This window comes from Mauremys reevesii, linkage group 12 (assembly GCF_016161935.1).
Source record: "Mauremys reevesii isolate NIE-2019 linkage group 12, ASM1616193v1, whole genome shotgun sequence".
Classification (NCBI taxonomy): Eukaryota; Metazoa; Chordata; order Testudines; family Geoemydidae; genus Mauremys; species Mauremys reevesii.
In genome coordinates, this window is record NC_052634.1 from 43,588,438 (window position 1) to 43,610,885 (window position 22,448).

Genomic DNA, 22,448 nt, shown 5'->3' on the forward strand with positions numbered 1-22,448 from the left:
ACGGAGAGCCGGCCATCTGACTTTTGGCCTGGCTGCCCGTAGCGGTCAGGCCGAAAAATCAAAAGCCATCCTCCCCAGGCCCACAGCCACCCAGGGGCTCCTCTGCACCATCTTGCCTCCACGAGTGCCACACTCTGACCAGCTGAACCAGGCAAGCCACGGGAAGCTTCTCAAGGTCTTTCCTGGTGTGGGCTTGGATGCGAAAAGCACCTGGCCGTTCATCAGCTGTTGCAAGAAGTGTGCAGAGTAGGAGTAGCGATGGGGCTGTAGCTTTCACAGCATCTCAATTTGGGCAGCTTTCCATTCCCTTTTCTGTGTAATGTCCCTCCCACGGGTTTCACTTATGGAGCTGTACGACTCTGGCAGGGTGGCCATTTAGAAATCTTTTCCTTGCTTTTCTTTTTCACCTGGCCCCAGCCTTAGGACTGTTTGGGTATTTCAGTGTGTGTGTTTTCCCATTTGGAGGCATTTGGAAGTTTGGAAGGGGAGCCGAAAGAGGCGTCTTTTTCACAAGCAAGTTGGCTTTCTGCACAGGTAGGGCCCTTGGCCGTAAAGCTTAGCTCCGTCAGTGCTTCTGCATGGGGTTCCTCCAGTGCCTCAAGAGCCCGTGCTAAACTCTCGGTGTGGGCGTTTGGCTTGCACCAGTCAGAGTGCCGTGCCTGCGTCTTCCCAGGGCCGGCTCCCATGAGGCGCGCATAACTTGGGAGGAAAGGGGTAGAAGAGGAAGCAAGTGAAGCTGACTTTGAGTGGTGGTGTCCCTGGGCGGAGTGGTCCTCCTGCTCCTTCCTGTCGGAGGTGTGGGCTCGAGTGTGGGCTTGGGGGGTCTGGCTGTGGGCGGTGGGAGGATGGTGTCCAGGGAAGTCCCAAAGGTCACCCTGCACCGGCGGAGTGTGAAGCCTCTCCCCTAGGTTGGGGTGCCGAGGATTAAGCCTTCCTCTGTGGCTTGGGCTGGGGAGCATGATCCGGCGTCGGGTCCATTTGGGTGGAGCTGGCAGCCGGCAAGAATTCGGGCCATCAGGTCAACCCTGTGTGGAAATGGGGGTGAGCCGGCAGGCCTGCGATTTTGGCTTCGCGGGCCGGGCAGCTCAAGCCTGGCCTCCTATGAGCCTGGAAGGCAGCCGGCCGGGCTCACCAGTCTCCTCCCCGGGCCCAAGTTCCTTTCAGGCAGCAGGTGGAGCAAGGAGCCCAGGGAGGAGAGCCCAAGGAGGTGTCCGGAGCCTCCTCCTGCCCAGCGCCCGCGCCCGCGCCCAGCAGGGCTCTTGCCTGCTCCCGGCCCACCTGGTTTTGGCCTCTGCCACCCCTAGCAGTCAGCCAAAAGACCAGAAGCCACCCTCTCCCTCCTGCACCCCGAGTGGCCAGCATGGGGCTTGAACCCATGACCTTGGCGTTATTAGCACCACACTCTAACCAGCTGAGCTAGCCGGCCTCACGGGTGCCCTCTCTTGCCTGACCCTTTGGAAGGAGTCACCGGCTGGCGCGGGAATGATGTGGCCTCCGTTATCGAATGGATGGATCGAGACACCACCTGCCAAGGTAGGGGAATTAGCTCAAGTGGTAGAGCGCTCGCCGCATGCGAGAGGCAGCAGGATCAATGCCCGCATTCTCCAGCGGCAAGGCAGCCCGGGACCTTCTCTTGCCCTTCTTTAGAAGCCATGGACAGTCAGCCAGCTCAGCTCCTCCAGTGGCCTCCATCCTCTCCCCGCTTGGCCTCCCAAAAGGCCAGCCCTTGGAGCACAAAGCTCTTCCACCCTGGTGTGACGGAGCGATTCTGGCGGGACCCAACTGAGAGTGCCAAATCAGGACCAATTGCTCAAACAGGGCAGTTACAGCCCTAGGCTGGGGTTTTTCCACCTCTAAGGCAAACCAAACCAGCCAGACAAAAAGGACTTTGGTCTCACCCCACTGGCTTACCACAAGTCACACAAGCAATTTCCTTAGACACTCCAGTCTCCCAGTATCACCACCAGTGCACTCGTCCTGGGGATAAATGGTTATGAAAACCAACACCCCAATAAAAGAAAAAGGTTCTCTCAATCCCAAAGGACCAAGCCCCAGACCCAGGTCAATATACACATCAGATCTTACCCACAAATCACGCTGTTGCCAATCCTTTAGAATCTAAAATCTAAAGGTTTATTTACAAAGGGAAAAAGGTAGAGAAGAGAGGTAGAATTGGTTAAATGGAATCAATTACATACAGTAATGGCAAAGTTCTTAGTTCAGGCTTGCAGCAGTGATGGAGTAAACTGCAGGTTCAATTTAAGTCTCTGGAACATCCCCCGCTGGGATGGGTCCTCAGTCCCTGGTGTAGAGCTTCAGTTTTTAGCAAAGTCCCTCCAGAGGTCAGAAGCAGGATTGAAGACAAGATGGAGATGAGGCATTGGCCTTATATAGACTTTTCCAGGTGTAAGAATCCCTTTGTCTTCACTGTGGAAATTTACAGCAAAATGGAGCCTAGAGTCACATGGGCCAGTCCTGCATACTTTGCTGAGTCACAAGGCGTGTCTGCCTTCTCTCCATGGGTCAATTAGGTAGCCGATGGCCCTTTAATGGGCCATCAATCCAGCTATGCCGGGCTAACATCAGCTTGTCTGGGACACTTCCCAGAGGCAGAGCAGAATACAAACTATAGACATTACAGAGCCAATACTTATAACTTTAACTACAAATGATACAGACATATAGACAGCATAATTATAACCAGCAACCCATAATCTGGTTTTAGACACCTTCGATGACCCCTTTATCTAAGATTTGGTACCACTGCAGGACCTTGGTTGCAACCCATGTTCTATATGGTCCCAATTTATATCAATAACGTCACACCCGGCCCTTCTCCCTTTGCGCTGACTGGGAGGCTGGTGACAGCTGGGGAAGTTAGCTCAAATGGAAGAGCATGGGAGAAGTAGTCAGACCCATACACACATTCTCCAGCCTGCTCTGCTCTGCTTTGCTCTGCTGTGCTGGGCTCTAGTGGGGGACCTGCACCTTTCTTTCTGAGCTCTCACTGGAGCACAATCCCTTTCCTCCTCCCTCCCTGCTAGTCTACGCCAAGCTCATTGGCCGGGAGGGAGAGCCACTCAAATACAGAATTACTCACATCCCAGGGGTCCATGAAGAGAATGAGGAGACGGGCGGGGTGGCATGCGATACCAGCTCAGCTGAGACCGTGAGACCTCGCAGCCTCCTGATCTCAGGCAGCATGGCAGCCGTGGAGCAGAGCAGAGCATGCAGACAGCTTGGAGACAGCCAAAGCGGGGAAGGGCTGCGTTGGTCTGGAAGAGGGAGTCGGTGGCTGTCTATCCTGGCGGAGGCAGGGTCGTTTTGCTGTATGCTGGGCCAGAGGCCAGGAGTCTGCTAGAGTTGCTGAGCTGGGCCTGCTTCTGGCTTTGCTTGGGTTAGAGGAAAGTGGTGAAGATAAGAACGGCCCTCCTGGGTGAGACCGATGGTCCATCTAGGCCACTATCACGTCTTCTGACAGTAACCAATGCCAGGCGCTTCAGAGTCAATGGCCAGAGCAGGCAATCGTCAAGTGATCTATCCCTGTGTTGTCTTCTGAAGCTTGGTGCTTGTTTCAGGGGCTAACTCTCAGCCCAGACACACTCCAGGGAGGGAGCGTTGGTGTTTGTGCCGAGGAGCGTGGCTGGGACTCGGACCCCCTTCCCCAGCTCTGGGTAGCAAGCCCCCCCCCCATTTCAGGCTGTGTCCAGCTTAAGGCCACAGAGCCCTTGCCTTTTTTTGCCCGGTGCCTGAGAGTCAGGCCAGCTGCGGGGAATTAGCTCAAGCGGCAGAGCGCTCGCTTTGCATGCGAGAGGTAGTGGGGGACGCTGCCCGCGTTCTCCGAGCCGGTCAGCTAAGGGCTCCTGATGAGCGTGGTGGACGGGAGAGCCGGCCATCTGACTTTTGGCCTGGCTGCCCGTAGCGGTCAGGCCGAAAAATCAAAAGCCATCCTCCCCAGGCCCACAGCCACCCAGGGGCTCCTCTGCACCATCTTGCCTCCACGAGTGCCACACTCTGACCAGCTGAACCAGGCAAGCCACGGGAAGCTTCTCAAGGTCTTTCCCTGGTGTGGGCTTGGATGCGAAAAGCACCTGGCCGTTCATCAGCTGTTGCAAGAAGTGTGCAGAGTAGGAGTAGCGATGGGGCTGTAGCTTTCCACAGCATCTCAATTTGGGCAGCTTTCCATTCCCCTTTTCTGTGTAATGTCCCTCCCACGGGTTTCACTTGCGGAGCTGTACGACTCTGGCAGGGTGGCCATTTAGAAATCTTTTCCTTGCTTTTCTTTTTCACCTGGCCCCAGCCTTAGGACTGTTTGGGTATTTCAGTGTGTGTGTTTTCCCATTTGGAGGCATTTGGAAGTTTGGAAGGAGCCGAAAGAGGCGTCTTTTCACAAGCAAGTTGGCTTTCTGCACAGGTAGGGCCCTTGGCCGTAAAGCTTAGCTCCGTCAGTGCTTCTGCATGGGGTTCCTCCAGTGCCTCAAGAGCCCGTGCTAAACTCTCGGTGTGGGCGTTTGGCTTGCACCAGTCAGAGTGCCGTGCCTGCGTCTTCCCAGGGCCGGCTCCCGTGAGGCGCATAACTTGGGAGGAAAGGGGTAGAAGAGGAAGCAAGTGAAGCTGACTTTGAGTGGTGGTGTCCCTGGGCGGAGTGGTCCTCCTGCTCCTTCCTGTCGGAGGTGTGGGCTCGAGTGTGGGCTTGGGGGGTCTGGCTGTGGGCGGTGGGAGGATGGTGTCCAGGGAAGTCCCAAAGGTCACCCTGCGCCGGCGGAGTGTGAAGCCTCTCCCTAGGTTGGGGTGCCGAGGATTAAGCCTTCCTCTGTGGCTTGGGCTGGGGAGCATGATCCGCGTCGGGTCCATTTGGGTGGAGCTGGCAGCCGGCAAGAATTCGGGCCATCAGGTCAACCCTGTGTGGAAATGGGGGTGAGCCGGCAGGCCTGCGATTTTGGCTTCGCGGGCCGGGCAGCTCAAGCCTGGCCTCCTATGAGCCTGGAAGGCAGCCGGCCGGGCTCACCAGTCTCCTCCCCGGGCCCAAGTTCCTTTCAGGCAGCAGGTGGAGCAAGGAGCCCAGGGAGGAGAGCCCAAGGAGGTGTCCGGAGCCTCCTCCTGCCCAGCGCTTGTGCCCGCGCCCAGCAGGGCTCTTGCCTGCTCCCGGCCCACCTGGTTTTGGCCTCTGCCACCCCTAGCAGTCAGCCAAAAGACCAGAAGCCACCCTCTCCCTCCTGCACCCCGAGTGGCCAGCATGGGGCTTGAACCCATGACCTTGGCGTTATTAGCACCACGCTCTAACCAGCTGAGCTAGCCGGCCTACGGGGTGCCCTCTATTGCCTGACCCTTTTGGAAGGAGTCACCGGCTGGCGCGGGGAATGATGTGGCCTCCGTTATCGAATGGATGGATCGAGACACCACCTGCCAAGGTAGGGGAATTAGCTCAAGTGGTAGAGCGCTCGCTTCGCATGCGAGAGGCAGCGGGATCAATGCCCGCATTCTCCAGCGGCAAGGCAGCCCCGGGACCTTCTCTTGCCCTTCTTTTAGAAGCCATGGACAGTCAGCCAGCTCAGCTCCTCCAGTGGCCTCCATCCCTCTCCCCGCTTGGCCTCCCAAAAGGCCAGCCCTTGCGGAGCACAAAGCTCTTCCACCCCGGTGTGACGGAGCGATTCTGGCGGGACCCAACTGAGAGTGCCAAATCAGGACCAATTGCTCAAACAGGGCAGTTACAGCCCTAGGCTGGGGTTTTTCCACCTCTAAGGCAAACCAAACCAGCCAGACAAAAAGGACTTTGGTCTCACCCCACTGGCTTACCACAAGTCACACAAGCAATTTCCTTAGACACTCCAGTCTCCCAGTATCACCACCAGTGCACTCGTCCTGGGGATAAATGGTTATGAAAACCAACACCCCAATAAAAGAAAAAGGTTCTCTCAATCCCAAAGGACCAAGCCCCAGACCCAGGTCAATATACACATCAGATCTTACCCACAAATCACGCTGTTGCCAATCCTTTAGAATCTAAAATCTAAAGGTTTATTTACAAAGGGAAAAAGGTAGAGAAGAGAGGTAGAATTGGTTAAATGGAATCAATTACATACAGTAATGGCAAAGTTCTTAGTTCAGGCTTGCAGCAGTGATGGAGTAAACTGCAGGTTCAATTTAAGTCTCTGGAACATCCCCCGCTGGGATGGGTCCTCAGTCCCTGGTGTAGAGCTTCAGTTTTTAGCAAAGTCCTCCAGAGGTCAGAAGCAGGATTGAAGACAAGATGGAGATGAGGCATTGGCCTTATATAGACTTTTCCAGGTGTAAGAATCCCTTTGTCTTCACTGTGGAAATTTACAGCAAAATGGAGCCTAGAGTCACATGGGCCAGTCCCTGCATACTTTGCTGAGTCACAAGGCGTGTCTGCCTTCTCTCCATGGGTCAATTTGGTAGCCGATGGTCCTTTAATGGGCCATCAATCCAGCTATGCCGGGCTAACATCAGCTTGTCTGGGACACTTCCCAGAGGCAGAGCAGAATACAAACTATAGACATTACAGAGCCAATACTTATAACTTTAACTACAAATGATACAGACATATAGACAGCATAATTATAACCAGCAACCCATAATCTGGTTTTAGACACCTTAGATGACCCCTTTATCTAAGATTTGGTACCACTGCAGGACCTTGGTTGCAACCCATGTTCTATATGGTCCCAATTTATATCAATAACGTCACACCCGGCCCTTCTCCCCTTGCGCTGACTGGGAGGCTGGCGACAGCTGGGGAAGTTAGCTCAAATGGAAGAGCATGGGAGAAGTAGTCAGACCCATACACACATTCTCCAGCCTGCTCTGCTCTGCTTTGCTCTGCTGTGCTGGGCTCTAGTGGGGGACCTGCACCTTTCTTTCTGAGCTCTCACTGGAGCACAATCCTTTCCTCCTCCCTCCCTGCTAGTCTACGCCAAGCTCATTGGCCGGGAGGAGAGCCACTCAAATACAGAATTACTCACATCCCAGGGGTCCATGAAGAGAATGAGGAGATGGGCGGGGTGGCATGCGATACCAGCTCAGCTGAGACCGTGAGACCTCGCAGCCTCCTGATCTCAGGCAGCATGGCAGCCGTGGAGCAGAGCAGAGCATGCAGACAGCTTGGAGACAGCCAAAGCGGGGAAGGGCTGCGTTGGTCTGGAAGAGGGAGTCGGTGGCTGTCTATCCTGGCGGAGGCAGGGTCGTTTTGCTGTATGCTGGGCCAGAGGCCAGGAGTCTGCTAGAGTTGCTGAGCTGGGCCTGCTTCTGGCTTTGCTTGGGTTAGAGGAAAGTGGTGAAGATAAGAACGGCCCTCCTGGGTGAGACCGATGGTCCATCTAGGCCACTATCACGTCTTCTGACAGTAACCAATGCCAGGCGCTTCAGAGTCAATGGCCAGAGCAGGCAATCGTCAAGTGATCTATCCCTGTGTTGTCTTCTGAAGCTTGGTGCTTGTTTCAGGGGCTAACTCTCAGCCCAGACACACTCCAGGGAGGGAGCGTTGGTGTTTGTGCCGAGGAGCGTGGCTGGGACTCGGACCCCCTTCCCCAGCTCTGGGTAGCAAGCCCCCCGCCCCCCCCTTGCAGGCGGTGGCCAGCTTAAGGCCACCGAGCCCTTGCCTTTTTGCCCGGTGCCTGAGAGTCAGGCCAGCTGCGGGAATTAGCTCTGCGGCAGAGCGCCGCTTGCATGCGAGAGGTAGTGGGGGACGCTGCCCGCGTTCTCCGAGCCGGTCAGCTAAGGGCTCCTGATGAGCGTGGTGGACGGGAGAGCCGGCCATCTGACTTTTGGCCTGGCTGCCCGTAGCGGTCAGGCCGAAAAATCAAAAGCCATCCTCCCCAGGCCCACAGCCACCCAGGGGCTCCTCTGCACCATCTTGCCTCCACGAGTGCCACACTCTGACCAGCTGAACCAGGCAAGCCACGGGAAGCTTCTCGTCTTTCCCTGGTGTGGGCTTGGATGCGAAAAGCACCTGGCCGTTCATCAGCTGTTGCAAGAAGTGTGCAGAGTAGGAGTAGCGATGGGGCTGTAGCTTCACAGCATCTCAATTTGGGCAGCTTTCCATTCCCTTTTCTGTGTAATGTCCCTCCCACGGGTTTCACTTATGAGCTGTACGACTCTGGCAGGGTGGCCAGTTAGAAATCTTTTCCTTGCTTTTCTTTTTCACCTGGCCCCAGCCTTAGGACTGTTTGGGTATTTCAGTGTGTGTGTTTTCCCATTTGGAGGCATTTGGAAGTTTGGAAGGGGAGCCGAAAGAGGCGTCTTTTTCACAAGCAAGTTGGCTTTCTGCACAGGTAGGGCCCTTGGCCGTAAAGCTTAGCTCCGTCAGTGCTTCTGCATGGGGTTCCTCCAGTGCCTCAAGAGCCCGTGCTAAACTCTCGGTGTGGGCGTTTGGCTTGCACCAGTCAGAGTGCCGTGCCTGCGTCTTCCCAGGGCCGGCTCCCGTGAGGCGCGCATAACTTGGGAGGAAAGGGGTAGAAGAGGAAGCAAGTGAAGCTGACTTTGAGTGGTGGTGTCCCTGGGCGGAGTGGTCCTCCTGCTCCTTCCTGTCGGAGGTGTGGGCTCGAGTGTGGGCTTGGGGGGTCTGGCTGTGGGCGGTGGGAGGATGGTGTCCAGGGAAGTCCCAAAGGTCACCCTGCGCCGGCGGAGTGTGAAGCCTCTCCCCTAGGTTGGGGTGCCGAGGATTAAGCCTTCCTCTGTGGCTTGGGCTGGGGAGCATGATCCGGCGTCGGGTCCATTTGGGTGGAGCTGGCAGCCGGCAAGAATTCGGGCCATCAGGTCAACCCTGTGTGGAAATGGGGGTGAGCCGGCAGGCCTGCGATTTTGGCTTCGCGGGCCGGGCAGCTCAAGCCTGGCCTCCTATGAGCCTGGAAGGCAGCCGGCCGGGCTCACCAGTCTCCTCCCCGGGCCCAAGTTCCTTTCAGGCAGCAGGTGGAGCAAGGAGCCCAGGGAGGAGAGCCCAAGGAGGTGTCCGGAGCCTCCTCCTGCCCAGCGCTTGCGCCCGCGCCCAGCAGGGCTCTTGCCTGCTCCCGGCCCACCTGGTTTTGGCCTCTGCCACCCCTAGCAGTCAGCCAAAAGACCAGAAGCCACCCTCTCCCTCCTGCACCCCGAGTGGCCAGCATGGGGCTTGAACCCATGACCTTGGCGTTATTCGCACCACGCCTAACCAGCTGAGCTAGCCGGCCCACGGGTGCCCTCATTGCCTGACCCTTTGGAAGGAGTCACCGGCTGGCGCGGGAATGATGTGGCCTCCGTTATCGAATGGATGGATCGAGACACCACCTGCCAAGGTAGGGAATTAGCTCAAGTGGTAGAGCGCTCGCCGCATGCGAGTGGCAGCGGATCAATGCCCGCATTCTCCAGCGGCAAGGCAGCCCCGGACCTTCTCTTGCCCTTCTTTAGAAGCCATGGACAGTCAGCCAGCTCAGCTCCTCCAGTGGCCTCCATCCCTCTCCCGCTTGGCCTCCCAAAAGGCCAGCCCTTGCGGAGCACAAAGCTCTTCCACCCGGTGTGACGGAGCGATTCTGGCGGGACCCAACTGAGAGTGCCAAATCAGGACCAATTGCTCAAACAGGGCAGTTACAGCCCTAGGCTGGGGTTTTTCCACCTCTAAGGCAAACCAAACCAGCCAGACAAAAAGGACTTTGGTCTCACCCCACTGGCTTACCACAAGTCACACAAGCAATTTCCTTAGACACTCCAGTCTCCCAGTATCACCACCAGTGCACTCGTCCTGGGGATAAATGGTTATGAAAACCAACACCCCAATAAAAGAAAAAGGTTCTCTCAATCCCAAAGGACCAAGCCCCAGACCCAGGTCAATATACACATCAGATCTTACCCACAAATCACGTTGTTGCCAATCCTTTAGAATCTAAAATCTAAAGGTTTATTTACAAAGGGAAAAAGGTAGAGAAGAGAGGTAGAATTGGTTAAATGGAATCAATTACATACAGTAATGGCAAAGTTCTTAGTTCAGGCTTGCAGCAGTGATGGAGTAAACTGCAGGTTCAATTTAAGTCTCTGGAACATCCCCCGCTGGGATGGGTCCTCAGTCCCTGGTGTAGAGCTTCAGTTTTTAGCAAAGTCCTCCAGAGGTCAGAAGCAGGATTGAAGACAAGATGGAGATGAGGCATTGGCCTTATATAGACTTTTCCAGGTGTAAGAATCCCTTTGTCTTCACTGTGGAAATTTACAGCAAAATGGAGCCTAGAGTCACATGGGCCAGTCCCTGCATACTTTGCTGAGTCACAAGGCGTGTCTGCCTTCTCTCCATGGGTCAATTGTGTAGCCGATGGCCCTTTAATGGGCCATCAATCCAGCTATGCCGGGCTAACATCAGCTTGTCTGGGACACTTCCCAGAGGCAGAGCAGAATACAAACTATAGACATTACAGAGCCAATACTTATAACTTTAACTACAAATGATACAGACATATAGACAGCATAATTATAACCAGCAACCCATAATCTGGTTTTAGACACCTTAGATGACCCCTTTATCTAAGATTTGGTACCACTGCAGGACCTTGGTTGCAACCCATGTTCTATATGGTCCCAATTTATATCAATAACGTCACACCCGGCCCTTCTCCTTTGCGCTGACTGGGAGGCTGGCGACAGCTGGGGGAAGTTAGCTCAAATGGAAGAGCATGGGAGAAGTAGTCAGACCCATACACACATTCTCCAGCCTGCTCTGCTCTGCTTTGCTCTGCTGTGCTGGGCTCTAGTGGGGGACCTGCACCTTTCTTTCTGAGCTCTCACTGGAGCACAATCCTTTCCTCCTCCCTCCCTGCTAGTCTACGCCAAGCTCATTGGCCGGGAGGAGAGCCACTCAAATACAGAATTACTCACATCCCAGGGGTCCATGAAGAGAATGAGGAGATGGGCGGGGTGGCATGCGATACCAGCTCAGCTGAGACCGTGAGACCTCGCAGCCTCCTGATCTCAGGCAGCATGGCAGCCGTGGAGCAGAGCAGAGCATGCAGACAGCTTGGAGACAGCCAAAGCGGGGAAGGGCTGCGTTGGTCTGGAAGAGGGAGTCGGTGGCTGTCTATCCTGGCGGAGGCAGGGTCGTTTTGCTGTATGCTGGGCCAGAGGCCAGGGAGTCTGCTAGAGTTGCTGAGCTGGGCCTGCTTCTGGCTTTGCTTGGGTTAGAGGAAAGTGGTGAAGATAAGAACGGCCCTCCTGGGTGAGACCGATGGTCCATCTAGGCCACTATCACGTCTTCTGACAGTAACCAATGCCAGGCGCTTCAGAGTCAATGGCCAGAGCAGGCAATCGTCAAGTGATCTATCCCTGTGTTGTCTTCTGAAGCTTGGTGCTTGTTTCAGGGGCTAACTCTCAGCCCAGACACACTCCAGGGAGGGAGCGTTGGTGTTTGTGCCGAGGAGCATGGCTGGGACTCGGACCCCCTTCCCAGCTCTGGGTAGCAAGCCCCCCTCCCCCCCATTTCAGGCTGTGTCCAGCTTAAGGCCACAGAGCCCTTGCCTTTTTTTGCCTGGTGCCTGAGAGTCAGGCCAGCTGCGGGGAATTAGCTCAAGCGGCAGAGCGCTCGCTTTGCATGCGAGAGGTAGTGGGGGACGCTGCCCGCATTCTCCGAGCCGGTCAGCTAAGGGCTCCTGATGAGCGTGGTGGACGGGAGAGCCGGCCATCTGACTTTTGGCCTGGCTGCCCGTAGCGGTCAGGCCGAAAAATCAAAAGCCATCCTCCCCAGGCCCACAGCCACCCAGGGGCTCCTCTGCACCATCTTGCCTCCACGAGTGCCACACTCTGACCAGCTGAACCAGGCAAGCCACGGGAAGCTTCTCAAGGTCTTTCCCTGGTGTGGGCTTGATGCGAAAAGCACCTGGCCGTTCATCAGCTGTTGCAAGAAGTGTGCAGAGTAGGAGTAGCGATGGGGCTGTAGCTTTCCACAGCATCTCAATTTGGGCAGCTTTCCAGTCCCCTTTTCTGTGTAATGTCCCTCCCACGGGTTTCACTTATGGAGCTGTACGACTCTGGCAGGGTGGCCATTTAGAAATCTTTTCCTTGCTTTTCTTTTTCACCTGGCCCCAGCCTTAGGACTGTTTGGGTATTTCAGTGTGTGTGTTTTCCCATTTGGAGGCATTTGGAAGTTTGGAAGGGGAGCCGAAAGAGGCGTCTTTTTCACAAGCAAGTTGGCTTTCTGCACAGGTAGGGCCCTTGGCCGTAAAGCTTAGCTCCGTCAGTGCTTCTGCATGGGGTTCCTCCAGTGCCTCAAGAGCCCGTGCTAAACTCTCGGTGTGGGCGTTTGGCTTGCACCAGTCAGAGTGCCGTGCCTGCGTCTTCCCAGGGCCGGCTCCCGTGAGGCGCATAACTTGGGAGGAAAGGGGTAGAAGAGGAAGCAAGTGAAGCTGACTTTGAGTGGTGGTGTCCCTGGGCGGAGTGGTCCTCCTGCTCCTTCCTGTCGGAGGTGTGGGCTCGAGTGTGGGCTTGGGGGGTCTGGCTGTGGGCGGTGGGAGGATGGTGTCCAGGGAAGTCCCAAAGGTCACCCTGCGCCGGCGGAGTGTGAAGCCTCTCCCCTAGGTTGGGGTGCCGAGGATTAAGCCTTCCTCTGTGGCTTGGGCTGGGGAGCATGATCCGCGTCGGGTCCATTTGGGTGGAGCTGGCAGCCGGCAAGAATTCGGGCCATCAGGTCAACCCTGTGTGGAAATGGGGGTGAGCCGGCAGGCCTGCGATTTTGGCTTCGCGGGCCGGGCAGCTCAAGCCTGGCCTCCTATGAGCCTGGAAGGCAGCCGGCCGGGCTCACCAGTCTCCTCCCCGGGCCCAAGTTCCTTTCAGGCAGCAGGTGGAGCAAGGAGCCCAGGGAGGAGAGCCCAAGGAGGTGTCCGGAGCCTCCTCCTGCCCGGCGCTTGCGTCCGCGCCCAGCAGGGCTCTTGCCTGCTCCCGGCCCACCTGGTTTTGGCCTCTGCCACCCCTAGCAGTCAGCCAAAAGACCAGAAGCCACCCTCTCCCTCCTGCACCCCGAGTGGCCAGCATGGGGCTTGAACCCATGACCTTGGCGTTATTAGCACCACGCCTAACCAGCTGAGCTAGCCGGCCTACGGGTGCCCTCTCTGCCTGACCCTTTGAAGGAGTCACCGGCTGGCGCGGGAATGATGTGGCCTCCGTTATCGAATGGATGGATCGAGACACCACCTGCCAAGGTAGGGAATTAGCTCAAGTGGTAGAGCGCCGCTTCGCATGCGAGAGGCAGCGGATCAATGCCCGCATACTCCAGCGGCAAGGCAGCCCCGGGACCTTCTCTTGCCCTTCTTTTAGAAGCCATGGACAGTCAGCCAGCTCAGCTCCTCCAGTGGCCTCCATCCCTCTCCCCGCTTGGCCTCCCAAAAGGCCAGCCCTTGCGGAGCACAAAGCTCTTCCACCCCGGTGTGACGGAGCGATTCTGGCGGGACCCAACTGAGAGTGCCAAATCAGGACCAATTGCTCAAACAGGGCAGTTACAGCCCTAGGCTGGGGTTTTTCCACCTCTAAGGCAAACCAAACCAGCCAGACAAAAAGGACTTTGGTCTCACCCCACTGGCTTACCACAAGTCACACAAGCAATTTCCTTAGACACTCCAGTCTCCCAGTATCACCACCAGTGCACTCGTCCTGGGGATAAATGGTTATGAAAACCAACACCCCAATAAAAGAAAAAGGTTCTCTCAATCCCAAAGGACCAAGCCCCAGACCCAGGTCAATATACACATCAGATCTTACCCACAAATCACGCTGTTGCCAATCCTTTAGAATCTAAAATCTAAAGGTTTATTTACAAAGGGAAAAGGTAGAGAAGAGAGGTAGAATTGGTTAAATGGAATCAATTACATACAGTAATGGCAAAGTTCTTAGTTCAGGCTTGCAGCAGTGATGGAGTAAACTGCAGGTTCAATTTAAGTCTCTGGAACATCCCCCGCTGGGATGGGTCCTCAGTCCCTGGTGTAGAGCTTCAGTTTTTAGCAAAGTCCCTCCAGAGGTCAGAAGCAGGATTGAAGACAAGATGGAGATGAGGCATTGGCCTTATATAGACTTTTCCAGGTGTAAGAATCCCTTTGTCTTCACTGTGGAAATTTACAGCAAAATGGAGCCTAGAGTCACATGGGCCAGTCCCTGCATACTTTGCTGAGTCACAAGGCGTGTCTGCCTTCTCTCCATGGGTCAATTTGGTAGCCAATGGCCCTTTAATGGGCCATCAATCCAGCTATGCCGGGCTAACATCAGCTTGTCTGGGACACTTCCCAGAGGCAGAGCAGAATACAAACTATAGACATTACAGAGCCAATACTTATAACTTTAACTACAAATGATACAGACATATAGACAGCATAATTATAACCAGCAACCCATAATCTGGTTTTAGACACCTTAGATGACCCCTTTATCTAAGATTTGGTACCACTGCAGGACCTTGGTTGCAACCCATGTTCTATATGGTCCCAATTTATATCAATAACGTCACACCCGGCCCTTCTCCCCTTTGCGCTGACTGGGAGGCTGGTGACAGCTGGGGGAAGTTAGCTCAAATGGAAGAGCATGGGAGAAGTAGTCAGACCCATACACACATTCTCCAGCCTGCTCTGCTCTGCTTTGCTCTGCTGTGCTGGGCTCTAGTGGGGGACCTGCACCTTTCTTTCTGAGCTCTCACTGGAGCACAATCCTTTCCTCCTCCTCCCTGCTAGTCTACGCCAAGCTCATTGGCCGGGAGGAGAGCCACTCAAATACAGAATTACTCACATCCCAGGGGTCCATGAAGAGAATGAGGAGATGGGCGGGGTGGCATGCGATACCAGCTCAGCTGAGACCGTGAGACCTCGCAGCCTCCTGATCTCAGGCAGCATGGCAGCCGTGGAGCAGAGCAGAGCATGCAGACAGCTTGGAGACAGCCAAAGCGGGGAAGGGCTGCGTTGGTCTGGAAGAGGGAGTCGGTGGCTGTCTATCCTGGCGGAGGCAGGGTCGTTTTGCTGTATGCTGGGCCAGAGGCCAGGAGTCTGCTAGAGTTGCTGAGCTGGGCCTGCTTCTGGCTTTGCTTGGGTTAGAGGAAAGTGGTGAAGATAAGAACGGCCCTCCTGGGTGAGACCGATGGTCCATCTAGGCCACTATCACGTCTTCTGACAGTAACCAATGCCAGGCGCTTCAGAGTCAATGGCCAGAGCAGGCAATCGTCAAGTGATCTATCCCTGTGTTGTCTTCTGAAGCTTGGTGCTTGTTTCAGGGCTAACTCTCAGCCCAGACACACTCCAGGAGGGAGCGTTGGTGTTTGTGCCGAGGAGCGTGGCTGGGACTCGGACCCCTTCCCAGCTCTGGGTAGCAAGCCCCCCACCCCCCCAATTCATGCTGTGTCCAGCTTAAGGCCAAAGAGACCTTGCCTTTTTGCCCGGTGCCTGAGAGTCAGGCCAGCTGCGGGAATTAGCCTGCGGCAGAGCGCCGCTGCATGCGAGAGGTAGTGGGGGACGCTGCCCGCATTCTCCGAGCCGGTCAGCTAAGGGCTCCTGATGAGCGTGGTGGACGGGAGAGCCGGCCATCTGACTTTTGGCCTGGCTGCCCGTAGCGGTCAGGCCGAAAAATCAAAAGCCATCCTCCCCAGGCCCACAGCCACCCAGGGGCTCCTCTGCACCATCTTGCCTCCACGAGTGCCACACTCTGACCAGCTGAACCAGGCAAGCCACGGGAAGCTTCTCAAGGTCTTTCCCTGGTGTGGGCTTGGATGCGAAAAGCACCTGGCCGTTCATCAGCTGTTGCAAGAAGTGTGCAGAGTAGGAGTAGCGATGGGGCTGTAGCTTTCCACAGCATCTCAATTTGGGCAGCTTTCCATTCCCCTTTCTGTGTAATGTCCCTCCCACGGGTTTCACTTGCGGAGCTGTACGACTCTGGCAGGGTGGCCATTTAGAAATCTTTTCCTTGCTTTTCTTTTTCACCTGGCCCCAGCCTTAGGACTGTTTGGGTATTTCAGTGTGTGTGTTTTCCCATTTGGAGGCATTTGGAAGTTTGGAAGGGGAGCCGAAAGAGGCGTCTTTTCACAAGCAAGTTGGCTTTCTGCACAGGTAGGGCCCTTGGCCGTAAAGCTTAGCTCCGTCAGTGCTTCTGCATGGGGTTCCTCCAGTGCCTCAAGAGCCCGTGCTAAACTCTCGGTGTGGGCGTTTGGCTTGCACCAGTCAGAGTGCCGTGCCTGCGTCTTCCCAGGGCCGGCTCCGTGAGGCGCATAACTTGGGAGGAAAGGGGTAGAAGAGGAAGCAAGTGAAGCTGACTTTGAGTGGTGGTGTCCCTGGGCGGAGTGGTCCTCCTGCTCCTTCCTGTCGGAGGTGTGGGCTCGAGTGTGGGCTTGGGGGGTCTGGCTGTGGGCGGTGGGAGGATGGTGTCCAGGGAAGTCCCAAAGGTCACCCTGCGCCGGCGGAGTGTGAAGCCTCTCCCCTAGGTTGGGGTGCCGAGGATTGCCTTCCTCTGTGGCTTGGGCTGGGGAGCATGATCCGGCGTCGGGTCCATTTGGGTGGAGCTGGCAGCCGGCAAGAATTCGGGCCATCAGGTCAACCCTGTGTGGAAATGGGGGTGAGCCGGCAGGCCTGCGATTTTGGCTTCGCGGGCCGGGCAGCTCAAGCCTGGCCTCCTATGAGCCTGGAAGGCAGCCGGCCGGGCTCACCAGTCTCCTCCCCGGGCCCAAGTTCCTTTCAGGCAGCAGGTGGAGCAAGGAGCCCAGGGAGGAGAGCCCAAGGAGGTGTCCGGAGCCTCCTCCTGCCCAGCGCTTGCGCCCGCGCCCAGCAGGGCTCTTGCCTGCTCCCGGCCCACCTGGTTTTGGCCTCTGCCACCCCTAGCAGTCAGCCAAAAGACCAGAAGCCACCCTCTCCCTCCTGCACCCCGAGTGGCCAGCATGGGGCTTGAACCCATGACCTTGGCGTTATTAGCACCACGCTCTAACCAGCTGAGCTAGCCGGCCTACGGGTGCCCTCTCTTGCCTGACCCTTTGGGTAGGAGTCACCGGCTGGCGCGGGGAATGATGTGGCCTCCGTTATCGAATGGATGGATCGAGACACCACCTGCCAAGGTAGGGGAATTAGCTCAAGTGGTAGAGCGCTCGCTTCGCATGCGAGAGGCAGCGGGATCAATGCCCGCATTCTCCAGCGGCAAGGCAGCCCCGGGACCTTCTCTTGCCCTTCTTTTAGAAGCCATGGACAGTCAGCCAGCTCAGCTCCTCCAGTGGCCTCCATCCCTCTCCCCGCTTGGCCTCCCAAAAGGCCAGCCCTTGCGGAGCACAAAGCTCTTCCACCCCGGTGTGACGGAGCGATTCTGGCGGGACCCAACTGAGAGTGCCAAATCAGGACCAATTGCTCAAACAGGGCAGTTACAGCCCTAGGCTGGGGTTTTTCCACCTCTAAGGCAAACCAAACCAGCCAGACAAAAAGGACTTTGGTCTCACCCCACTGGCTTACCACAAGTCACACAAGCAATTTCCTTAGACACTCCAGTCTCCCAGTATCACCACCAGTGCACTCGTCCTGGGGATAAATGGTTATGAAAACCAACACCCCAATAAAAGAAAAAGGTTCTCTCAATCCCAAAGGACCAAGCCCCAGACCCAGGTCAATATACACATCAGATCTTACCCACAAATCACGCTGTTGCCAATCCTTTAGAATCTAAAATCTAAAGGTTTATTTACAAAGGGAAAAAGGTAGAGAAGAGAGGTAGAATTGGTTAAATGGAATCAATTACATACAGTAATGGCAAAGTTCTTAGTTCAGGCTTGCAGCAGTGATGGAGTAAACTGCAGGTTCAATTTAAGTCTCTGGAACATCCCCCGCTGGGATGGGTCCTCAGTCCCTGGTGTAGAGCTTCAGTTTGTAGCAAAATTCCTCCAGAGGTCAGAAGCAGGATTGAAGACAAGATGGAGATGAGGCATTGGCCTTATATAGACTTTTCCAGGTGTAAGAATCCCTTTGTCTTCACTGTGGAAATTTACAGCAAAATGGAGCCTAGAGTCACATGGGCCAGTCCCTGCATACTTTGCTGAGTCACAAGGCGTGTCTGCCTTCTCTCCATGGGTCAATTAGTAGCCGATGGCCCTTTAATGGGCCATCAATCCAGCTATGCCGGGCTAACATCAGCTTGTCTGGGACACTTCCCAGAGGCAGAGCAGAATACAAACTATAGACATTACAGAGCCAATACTTATAACTTTAACTACAAATGATACAGACATATAGACAGCATAATTATAACCAGCAACCCATAATCTGGTTTTAGACACCTTAGATGACCCCCTTTATCTAAGATTTGGTACCACTGCAGGACCTTGGTTGCAACCCATGTTCTATATGGTCCCAATTTATATCAATAACGTCACACCCGGCCCTTCTCCCCTTTGCGCTGACTGGGAGGCTGGTGACAGCTGGGGGAAGTTAGCTCAAATGGAAGAGCATGGGAGAAGTAGTCAGACCCATACACACATTCTCCAGCCTGCTCTGCTCTGCTTTGCTCTGCTGTGCTGGGCTCTAGTGGGGGACCTGCACCTTTCTTTCTGAGCTCTCACTGGAGCACAATCCCTTTCCTCCTCCCTCCCTGCTAGTCTACGCCAAGCTCATTGGCCGGGAGGGAGAGCCACTCAAATACAGAATTACTCACATCCCAGGGGTCCATGAAGAGAATGAGGAGATGGGCGGGGTGGCATGCGATACCAGCTCAGCTGAGACCGTGAGACCTCGCAGCCTCCTGATCTCAGGCAGCATGGCAGCCGTGGAGCAGAGCAGAGCATGCAGACAGCTTGAGACAGCCAAAGCGGGGAAGGGCTGCGTTGGTCTGGAAGAGGGAGTCGGTGGCTGTCTATCCTGGCGGAGGCAGGGTCGTTTTGCTGTATGCTGGGCCAGAGGCCAGGGAGTCTGCTAGAGTTGCTGAGCTGGGCCTGCTTCTGGCTTTGCTTGGGTTAGAGGAAAGTGGTGAAGATAAGAACGGCCCTCCTGGGTGAGACCGATGGTCCATCTAGGCCACTATCACGTCTTCTGACAGTAACCAATGCCAGGCGCTTCAGAGTCAATGGCCAGAGCAGGCAATCGTCAAGTGATCTATCCCTGTGTTGTCTTCTGAAGCTTGGTGCTTGTTTCAGGGGCTAACTCTCAGCCCAGACACACTCCAGGGAGGGAGCGTTGGTGTTTGTGCCGAGGAGCGTGGCTGGGACTCGGACCCCCTTCCCCAGCTCTGGGTAGCAAGCCCCCCTCCCCCCCATTTCAGGCTGTGTCCAGCTTAAGGCCACAGAGCCCTTGCCTTTTTTTGCCCGGTGCCTGAGAGTCAGGCCAGCTGCGGGGAATTAGCTCAAGCGGCAGAGCGCTCGCTTTGCATGCGAGAGGTAGTGGGGGACGCTGCCCGCATTCTCCGAGCCGGTCAGCTAAGGGCTCCTGATGAGCGTGGTGGACGGGAGAGCCGGCCATCTGACTTTTGGCCTGGCTGCCCGTAGCGGTCAGGCCGAAAAATCAAAAGCCATCCTCCCCAGGCCCACAGCCACCCAGGGGCTCCTCTGCACCATCTTGCCTCCACGAGTGCCACACTCTGACCAGCTGAACCAGGCAAGCCACGGGAAGCTTCTCAAGGTCTTTCCCTGGTGTGGGCTTGGATGCGAAAAGCACCTGGCCATTCATCAGCTGTTGCAAGAAGTGTGCAGAGTAGGAGTAGCGATGGGGCTGTAGCTTTCCACAGCATCTCAATTTGGGCAGCTTTCCATTCCCCTTTTCTGTGTAATGTCCCTCCCACGGGTTTCACTTGCGGAGCTGTACGACTCTGGCAGGGTGGCCATTTAGAAATCTTTTCCTTGCTTTTCTTTTCACCTGGCCCCAGCCTTAGGACTGTTTGGGTATTTCAGTGTGTGTGTTTTCCCATTTGGAGGCATTTGGAAGTTTGGAAGGAGCCGAAGAGGCGTCTTTTTCACAAGCAAGTTGGCTTTCTGCACAGGTAGGGCCCTTGGCCGTAAAGCTTAGCTCCGTCAGTGCTTCTGCATGGGGTTCCTCCAGTGCCTCAAGAGCCCGTGCTAAACTCTCGGTGTGGGCGTTTGGCTTGCACCAGTCAGAGTGCCGTGCCTGCGTCTTCCCAGGGCCGGCTCCGTGAGGCGCATAACATGGGAGGACATGGGTAGAAGAGGAAGCAAGTGAAGCTGACTTTGAGTGGTGGTGTCCCTGGGCGGAGTGGTCCTCCTGCTCCTTCCTGTCGGAGGTGTGGGCTCGAGTGTGGGCTTGGGGGGTCTGGCTGTGGGCGGTGGGAGGATGGTGTCCAGGGAAGTCCCAAAGGTCACCCTGCGCCGGCGAGTGTGAAGCCTCTCCCCTAGGTTGGGGTGCCGAGGATTAAGCCTTCCTCTGTGGCTTGGGCTGGGGAGCATGATCCGGCGTCGGGTCCATTTGGGTGGAGCTGGCAGCCGGCAAGAATTCGGGCCATCAGGTCAACCCTGTGTGGAAATGGGGGTGAGCCGGCAGGCCTGCGATTTTGGCTTCGCGGGCCGGGCAGCTCAAGCCTGGCCTCCTATGAGCCTGGAAGGCAGCCGGCCGGGCTCACCAGTCTCCTCCCCGGGCCCAAGTTCCTTTCAGGCAGCAGGTGGAGCAAGGAGCCCAGGGAGGAGAGCCCAAGGAGGTGTCCGGAGCCTCCTCCTGCCCAGCGCTTGCGCCCGCGCCCAGCAGGGCTCTTGCCTGCTCCCGGCCCACCTGGTTTTGGCCTCTGCCACCCCTAGCAGTCAGCCAAAAGACCAGAAGCCACCCTCTCCCTCCTGCACCCCGAGTGGCCAGCATGGGGCTTGAACCCATGACCTTGGCGTTATTAGCACCACGCTCTAACCAGCTGAGCTAGCCGGCCTACGGGGTGCCCTCTCTTGCCTGACCCTTTTGGAAGGAGTCACCGGCTGGCGCGGGGAATGATGTGGCCTCCGTTATCGAATGGATGGATCGAGACACCACCTGCCAAGGTAGGGGAATTAGCTCAAGTGGTAGAGCGCTCGCTTCGCATGCGAGAGGCAGCGGGATCAATGCCCGCATTCTCCAGCGGCAAGGCAGCCCGGGACCTTCTCTTGCCCTTCTTTTAGAAGCCATGGACAGTCAGCCAGCTCAGCTCCTCCAGTGGCCTCCATCCTCTCCCGCTTGGCCTCCCAAAGGCCAGCCCTTGCGAGCACAAAGCTCTTCCACCCGGTGTGACGGAGCGATTCTGGCGGGACCCAACTGAGAGTGCCAAATCAGGACCAATTGCTCAAACAGGGCAGTTACAGCCCTAGGCTGGGGTTTTTCCACCTCTAAGGCAAACCAAACCAGCCAGACAAAAGGACTTTGGTCTCACCCCACTGGCTTACCACAAGTCACACAAGCAATTTCCTTAGACACTCCAGTCTCCCAGTATCACCACCAGTGCACTCGTCCTGGGGATAAATGGTTATGAAAACCAACACCCCAATAAAAGAAAAAGGTTCTCTCAATCCCAAAGGACCAAGCCCCAGACCCAGGTCAATATACACATCAGATCTTACCCACAAATCACGCTGTTGCCAATCCTTTAGAATCTAAAATCTAAAGGTTTATTTACAAAGGGAAAAAGGTAGAGAAGAGAGGTAGAATTGGTTAAATGGAATCAATTACATACAGTAATGGCAAAGTTCTTAGTTCAGGCTTGCAGCAGTGATGGAGTAAACTGCAGGTTCAATTTAAGTCTCTGGAACATCCCCCGCTGGGATGGGTCCTCAGTCCCTGGTGTAGAGCTTCAGTTTTTAGCAAAGTCCTCCAGAGGTCAGAAGCAGGATTGAAGACAAGATGGAGATGAGGCATTGGCCTTATATAGACTTTTCCAGGTGTAAGAATCCCTTTGTCTTCACTGTGGAAATTTACAGCAAAATGGAGCCTAGAGTCACATGGGCCAGTCCCTGCATACTTTGCTGAGTCACAAGGCGTGTCTGCCTTCTCTCCATGGGTCAATTGTGTAGCCGATGGCCCTTTAATGGGCCATCAATCCAGCTATGCCGGGCTAACATCAGCTTGTCTGGGACACTTCCCAGAGGCAGAGCAGAATACAAACTATAGACATTACAGAGCCAATACTTATAACTTTAACTACAAATGATACAGACATATAGACAGCATAATTATAACCAGCAACCCATAATCTGGTTTTAGACACCTTAGATGACCCCTTTATCTAAGATTTGGTACCACTGCAGGACCTTGGTTGCAACCCATGTTCTATATGGTCCCAATTTATATCAATAACGTCACACCGGCCCTTCTCCCTTTGCGCTGACTGGGAGGCTGGTGACAGCTGGGGAAGTTAGCTCAAATGGAAGAGCATGGGAGAAGTAGTCAGACCCATACACACATTCTCCAGCCTGCTCTGCTCTGCTTTGCTCTGCTGTGCTGGGCTCTAGTGGGGGACCTGCACCTTTCTTTCTGAGCTCTCACTGGAGCACAATCCTTTCCTCCTCCCTCCCTGCTAGTCTACGCCAAGCT

The 22,448-nt window shown here is 55.6% G+C and overlaps 9 non-coding genes across 9 annotated transcripts; 3 read left to right on the forward strand and 6 right to left on the reverse strand.

Moving 5' to 3' along the window:
• Positions 1-1,352: 1,352 nt before the first annotated feature.
• Positions 1,353-1,426, reverse strand: TRNAI-AAU. Its single transcript has one exon. It is a non-coding gene; the product is annotated as a tRNA-Ile (tRNA).
• Positions 1,427-5,228: 3,802 nt separating this feature from the next.
• Positions 5,229-5,302, reverse strand: TRNAI-AAU. Its single transcript has one exon. It is a non-coding gene; the product is annotated as a tRNA-Ile (tRNA).
• Positions 5,303-5,414: 112 nt separating this feature from the next.
• On the forward strand, positions 5,415-5,487 carry TRNAA-CGC. Its single transcript has one exon. It is a non-coding gene; the product is annotated as a tRNA-Ala (tRNA).
• Positions 5,488-9,109: 3,622 nt separating this feature from the next.
• TRNAI-AAU lies at positions 9,110-9,182 on the reverse strand. Its single transcript has one exon. It is a non-coding gene; the product is annotated as a tRNA-Ile (tRNA).
• Positions 9,183-12,986: 3,804 nt separating this feature from the next.
• TRNAI-AAU lies at positions 12,987-13,059 on the reverse strand. Its single transcript has one exon. It is a non-coding gene; the product is annotated as a tRNA-Ile (tRNA).
• A 3,794-nt stretch (positions 13,060-16,853) lies between these two features.
• On the reverse strand, positions 16,854-16,927 carry TRNAI-AAU. Its single transcript has one exon. It is a non-coding gene; the product is annotated as a tRNA-Ile (tRNA).
• A 111-nt stretch (positions 16,928-17,038) lies between these two features.
• On the forward strand, positions 17,039-17,111 carry TRNAA-CGC. Its single transcript has one exon. It is a non-coding gene; the product is annotated as a tRNA-Ala (tRNA).
• Positions 17,112-20,743: 3,632 nt separating this feature from the next.
• On the reverse strand, positions 20,744-20,817 carry TRNAI-AAU. The gene has a single exon. It is a non-coding gene; the product is annotated as a tRNA-Ile (tRNA).
• Positions 20,818-20,929: 112 nt separating this feature from the next.
• TRNAA-CGC lies at positions 20,930-21,002 on the forward strand. The gene has a single exon. It is a non-coding gene; the product is annotated as a tRNA-Ala (tRNA).
• Positions 21,003-22,448: the final 1,446 nt, after the last annotated feature.